Raw genomic sequence first — 5845 nt, forward strand, 5'->3', positions numbered from 1 at the left:
ATTTGTAAATTAAATATACCTTACATCCGGGTGGACCGTAAGGCCGCGCGGGTACTTCCTTCTGGTTAGTAGGTCTTGACACTAGGTCGAAGGCCGTCGGTTCCTGGGAACTCCTAGGGATTGACTATTGCTACACAGAACGAAGTGCGTCAAAAACGTTGCGGACGGTTTTAGAGGATGGCTTTCTTAAAGCTGTTGGATTTGGAAAAAGCTCAGGCCCAAAGATTCAAGCTGCAGGAAATTGCTCGTACAAAATGCTTCATGTTTCAGGTGTTCCTTCTATTCTTAACTGTTTCCTCGTTATTGGTGGGTGGGGTGTATTACATGATACAGTCGTTCTTGCCTTCTGCCTCACCTACCCCTTCTTCTGAACCTAAACCTACATCCACTGTTTCTCCTCATTCCTTCCACATCCTACCCCAACACGAGCAGGCTAGACGTGCGGAGTTCATGAACAATTCCTTCGTTCAGCTCCTTCATCAGCATCAGTTGGTTGTAAACACTACTAATTGTTGGGTGTGTGGGTTAATGCCACATACCACCGATAAGGGAATTCCGTACTTGGTTCTGCCTTATAGTTCCCAGGGTTCAGCTCGAGCATTCCAATCAATGTTTCGAAGTGCACTAGATTCTTACCCCAATCGAGAGCCACGTTCTCCCCACTTTGGTCCCGGTCCGTACTATAAGTCGTTGGCAATAGCGATAGCTGACTTAGATAGGGATATCTATGATCCATTGCTTATCCCAGATGAAGAGGTGCGAGCCTATAGGGATCTGAGTGAGGTTGAGTATAGTGCGCTCGTGGGCGATAGACAGCTTAGAAGTTCATCTCCAATATGGATCGTACCCCACCTTGGTAATTTCTGTCTAAAAGGTCGTTGCCGAAGCCCGAGAGCTCACCTTGGGGAGAGTGCTTGCTCTGAAACATATGTTTTACCAATGCTCTCTTCCCCTGTTCTCCTGACTGCCAAGGGTACGTACTTTGTCTGTTACAACCGTGCATATACATGGTTGCCCCTGGACTTCGTGGGCACCTGTTATATTGCAAATTTGTTGCCTCCAACCTTCACAGTTGCAGCAGATTACCACAAGACCAGAGTTGTGAGGGGCGTGATTAGTAAAGAGGACACTGCCGGTCAAGAGGCAGGAGACTTTTTCAAGGGTTTCTTTCCGTTTTGGGGACCTATGGTCAACAGTAGGAACCTGAGACAGTTGACTCGAGTGGTGGAATCGACTGCTAATATCACTGCCAGTGCCCTTGGTAACATTACAGCAGAGCTCCAGGTGGATAGGCTTATGACGTTACAAAACCGTATGGTTTTAGACGTTGTCTTAGCAGATCGAGGTGGAGTATGTAAGGTGATCCATTCGAGCTTTTGTATTTTCATTCCAGACAACGCTCCGACTGTCTATCAAGCCATCTCGAAGTTGCATAAGATCTCTGAGTCCATACACGTGGACGTAGGGGATTGGACGCTACTAGGATGGTTTTGGGGCCTAATGTCGACTTGGGGTTGGAAGATTCTGATGATCATTGGGGTTGCTGTAGCATTCCTGTTCACGTGCTGTCTTTGTGTGCAGTGTGGTCCTGCCTTATGTGGCCTCTGTGCTACAACGTGTATAAGACCAAGGAAGCATTGATGGATAGAATTATGTTGCAGCAGCATCTGGATGGTCTGATGAATATCGAGATCGATTATGATTCCGACTAGTGCTTGCCTACATGAGGGCAAAAGGAGCGTCTGAGGTTCTGTGACGATCGTAAGTGGTGTTTTCGACTCGCACGAATATGGTTGAGTCTGGTATCTATGAACCGCAAATGACGAGTTTAGTGGGTGTACGCGTTTTCGCTGTGCTAGCCTAAACCGTTCGTTTGTTTCGTGGGTTTCTTCATCTGAACCCACGGGTTCCATCTTAGATACGGCATCCATTTTGTCTCTTGCCCTCAAGTAGCCAGCGAACGGACGCTGTCCGCTTCGCGACCCTGGGATTCCCAAACTCTTGCGGAAGACACGTGTTCCTTTGAAGGTGTCTTTATGATGAGGGGGATGACACTGTAAGGCAGATGGCCCTGCTCGAGGCTCATCTTGCCGTGCCGGACTATTGTCTTAGTCGTGCATCTCATTAGGCACGTCCTTTGATTCTTGCAGCTCGTGTTTCCCGGTACCTCCCCTTTTACACCCTCTTCGTTCCTGTCTTCCTCTGCACCTGTTTTCGTCTTTCCCCGAGTCTGTTTACTGCCGAATGGAATGTACTAATGGTGGGAAGACATGCTTTTACAGTTGGGAACGACCAAATGTTACTGTAATTATGTTCCGGGCCCTGAATACATGAAAGCGACCCCTTATGGTCTTTACGATGGGAACCAAGTTGTAAACCTTTATGTACCATGTTATCCTATGTACGAAAACTGTATAAAAGGAGCGATCCACAGATACAAGTTGAAGCAGTCTCCTCGAACCTACACGTGTTGTACTTCCTGTGACTTCTGTGTTCCCTGCAGTAAATAAACCTCGAATCTTTGACGCCGAAGGAAGTGTCCCGTGTCTCTGTTATTTGTACGCCGGAACAGGTAACCCACGAAGGTTTCAGGTGTTATCCCTGGCACCGCTGGGTCTTAAATTAACCCAGTCCTTCAGACACTGTTAAGTGCCATCTTGGATCGGCGGTCTAGTAGTTACCGCCCGACCTCAAGATTCCCTATTTAAAGGGACCCGCGTGGTAGACGCAAAGTGGACGCACCCAGCGGGCGCGACACTGGCGTGCCAAAGGGACGCCTATGGCAAGTCCGTCAGCGCCTGTCCACGTCCGGACCATGGCCAGCGCCAGCCCTGCTGCACCTTTTGCCCCCTTAGTCAGATTAGTCTGGACCAGGGAGCAGCTATTAGGTATGAATAAATTGGCCTGTTTTGGGCCTCCCTGCAGCTACCTTGTCCTTGGCACAAATAGTCAGAATTGGGACTGTCAGGAGCTACAATGCGATCTATGCACCTTCTCTCTGAGGAAGGAACAGGGGTGGAAAAACGCTGGTACCTTCTCTAAAAAGACAACCACAGTACACCAGATGACCACTAGCTCCAAACTTAAGGCTTGTCTGATAAATTGTAGATCTTTATCAGAACAGGCAGACGATGTTTGGCTTGCATTGGAGTCCAATATGTGGGACCTTATGTTTTTAACCAAAACCTGGTTAAAAGAAAGTACTAATCCTGATATTTTGCTGGCCAAACCTGTGGGCTTTTGGATTGTCACTGCCAAACGAGATGGCAACAAGGTGGGGGGTGGGCTTGCTGTGATTTTGAGAGATGACTGGGAAATCTCGTGCAAGAGAATTGATAGCACTGGGATGACTGAGGCACTGTATTTTTGTATAAAAACCTCCCATGCATCCTCCATTGCAGGGCTGCTGGCCCAGATACTCCCGCCAGCCATCTGCTTGAGTTATGTGGCACTATTGCAGACCTGCCGTTAAGGCATGACAATTGTATAGTCCTCAGAGACTTTATTGTTCATATGGACAACAACAACTGTTCCCTGGCCTCTCAGCTCGTAGACACTCTTAAGGTTTGAATCTGGTCCAAGAGGTGTGTGCGCTCACCCATAAGGCCGGTCACACATTGGATCTCATTTTTACGAATTATACCACCCTGAAAGTAGAGGCTTTGTTGCCTCTAACCTCGTCGGACCATTGTTTAGTTCCTCTCAGCTGGACTGGCACTTCACTGCATAATAATGCCAGACCGATGCATGAGGCAGCTTTCGACAACTTTAAGAATTGTCTGATCAACATCTCAACGTATGATTTGCTCTCAGCGCCGGGACACTCCAGGGAGTAGCCGTGCACTTTATAAATATGCGCTAACATAACATAACATCTCGACCTGGATGACGGATTGCTGCTTGAAATTAAATACCGACAAAATGGAGGTATTGTTTTCAATCAACCCTCCCCTCCGCTCTCCGATCTCTGGTGGCCGTCGGAGCTAAACCCTTCACCAATACCAGTTGATTCTGCTAGGAATCTCGGGTTTAAATTTGACACGCACCTTTCCTGTAAAGCCCAGATCTTTCAAAGTCTGCTCGTCCTGCTTTAGGAAATTATAAGCTTTGCGGAGATTCTTGTATCTCCTGCCAATGGACTGTAGGAAGACTGTGGTCCACGCTATGGTTACATCAAAATTAGACTATGCCAATAGCTTATATTGGCTCAAACACTGCAGATTGTTCAGAATGCTGCCAGACTCATTAGAAATGTGCCTCTCGGTCACTAAATTTCTCCCCACCTGCGGAGCCTCCATTGGCTGCCTGTCCAAAGGAGGATAGAGTTTAAGGCGCTAACCATTGCCTATAAAGATACCAGGGATAGGGGCCCTATTTATGTGAGACAGAGACTCCGGAAATATCACCAGACTAGGGTCTTGAGATCTAATCTCCAGCAACTACTTAGGATTCCTCATTTTTCTAAGGCCAGGATTGGTGGTCAAGCTTTCTCAGTGAGAACTGCGTCTCTGTGGAACTCCATGCCTGACCAACTTCGTAAGTCAGAGTCTGAACAAGCTTTTAGGAAAGCATTGAAAACCTGGCTTTTCGGCCACCCATAGTCCACTCCTTCTTTCTCCCTCGGCTGAATCCGCTGTTAGCGCCGGGACACCTCCTCGGAGGTAGCCGTGCGCAGTATAAATGACCAATTAATTAATAAATTAATTGTAATTTTCTTCATTCTTCCTCATGCGGAAACATACACCTGCCAGATCTTGACTGAAATCAACGTTCCCCTGGGTCTCTTGAGTGTGAGAGCATCAAGCATGTGTAGGTTTTCAATGGGTTTGACCATAGACCCATACACAACACTATGGAATGTTTTTGAGGGTTTGAGCTTCCATTGGGATTAACTGCAGTCTTTGGCCCTGGGGTGAGTCAACACCTCGGAAAATCTATGGGGTGTGGCGTGTGTGAACCCAGCACACTTTGTTTTCCAAAACAACTGCAAGTGTCACAGTATGGGGAAAAATCACGATGCCTTCCTCTTTTTGCAACAAAAAAATTCAGAAGATCTGATAAATGGTCATAGTCCTACCACCCAACATCATAATTGTATTATAATTACATTTATATGGTGCTTACAATGCCTGAGGTGCTTTACTCTGGGCAGCACACTGTTTCAAAGCCGAAAGTTAGAGGTTAGTTCTATGTTTTTGGGTATTGGTGGTTATTAGGATTACTGTTTGTGTGGGCACACAAAAGCCATGTTGTAACTCCAGTTTCGTTATGGAATTAATATGAACTGTGATCATTAGTGAGGAGGGTATGCAAATTGATGTAAATTGTTGGTGAATGTAATAACTGAGCAAGAGGAAATTAGGTATTGTTAAGTTGCAGTGGTATATGACTTTCAAAGAAGGAGAGGTTGTGATCTTGGAAGTAAGTTGTGGGCATAAATAAAGAATAAGACATGCAAATAAAGTACTATTTGAGAGAAGGAAACAAGACTAGGTGACAATCAGAGATGTTAAGTATGTGTCAATTTCAGGCTGCATTTTAGAAATATAAATGGTGCTGTTTAAGATAGCATGTAATTTCACGATGCAAGACTGTAGAAACAAACATTAGAAAGCGTTATATTAGATATTTTTGATTGGCACAATAAACTGGCAAACGGTCTCTACACTACTTTACATTGATGTAAACTACTAGGCAATCACCCCTTCAGTGAAGACAGCTGATCAGCTCAGGGGCTCGGTGTAAGAAGTTGGCCTGGTATATAATGCTCACTAATTCTTAGTGATCACTTTGTACCATGCCAAGCAACCCTTATGATGATGGTTGTAATTCAACCTTGTAGACC

The sequence above is a fragment of the Lissotriton vulgaris genome, unplaced genomic scaffold (assembly GCF_964263255.1).
Source record: "Lissotriton vulgaris unplaced genomic scaffold, aLisVul1.2 SCAFFOLD_327, whole genome shotgun sequence".
NCBI classification, from domain to species: Eukaryota; Metazoa; Chordata; class Amphibia; order Caudata; family Salamandridae; genus Lissotriton; species Lissotriton vulgaris.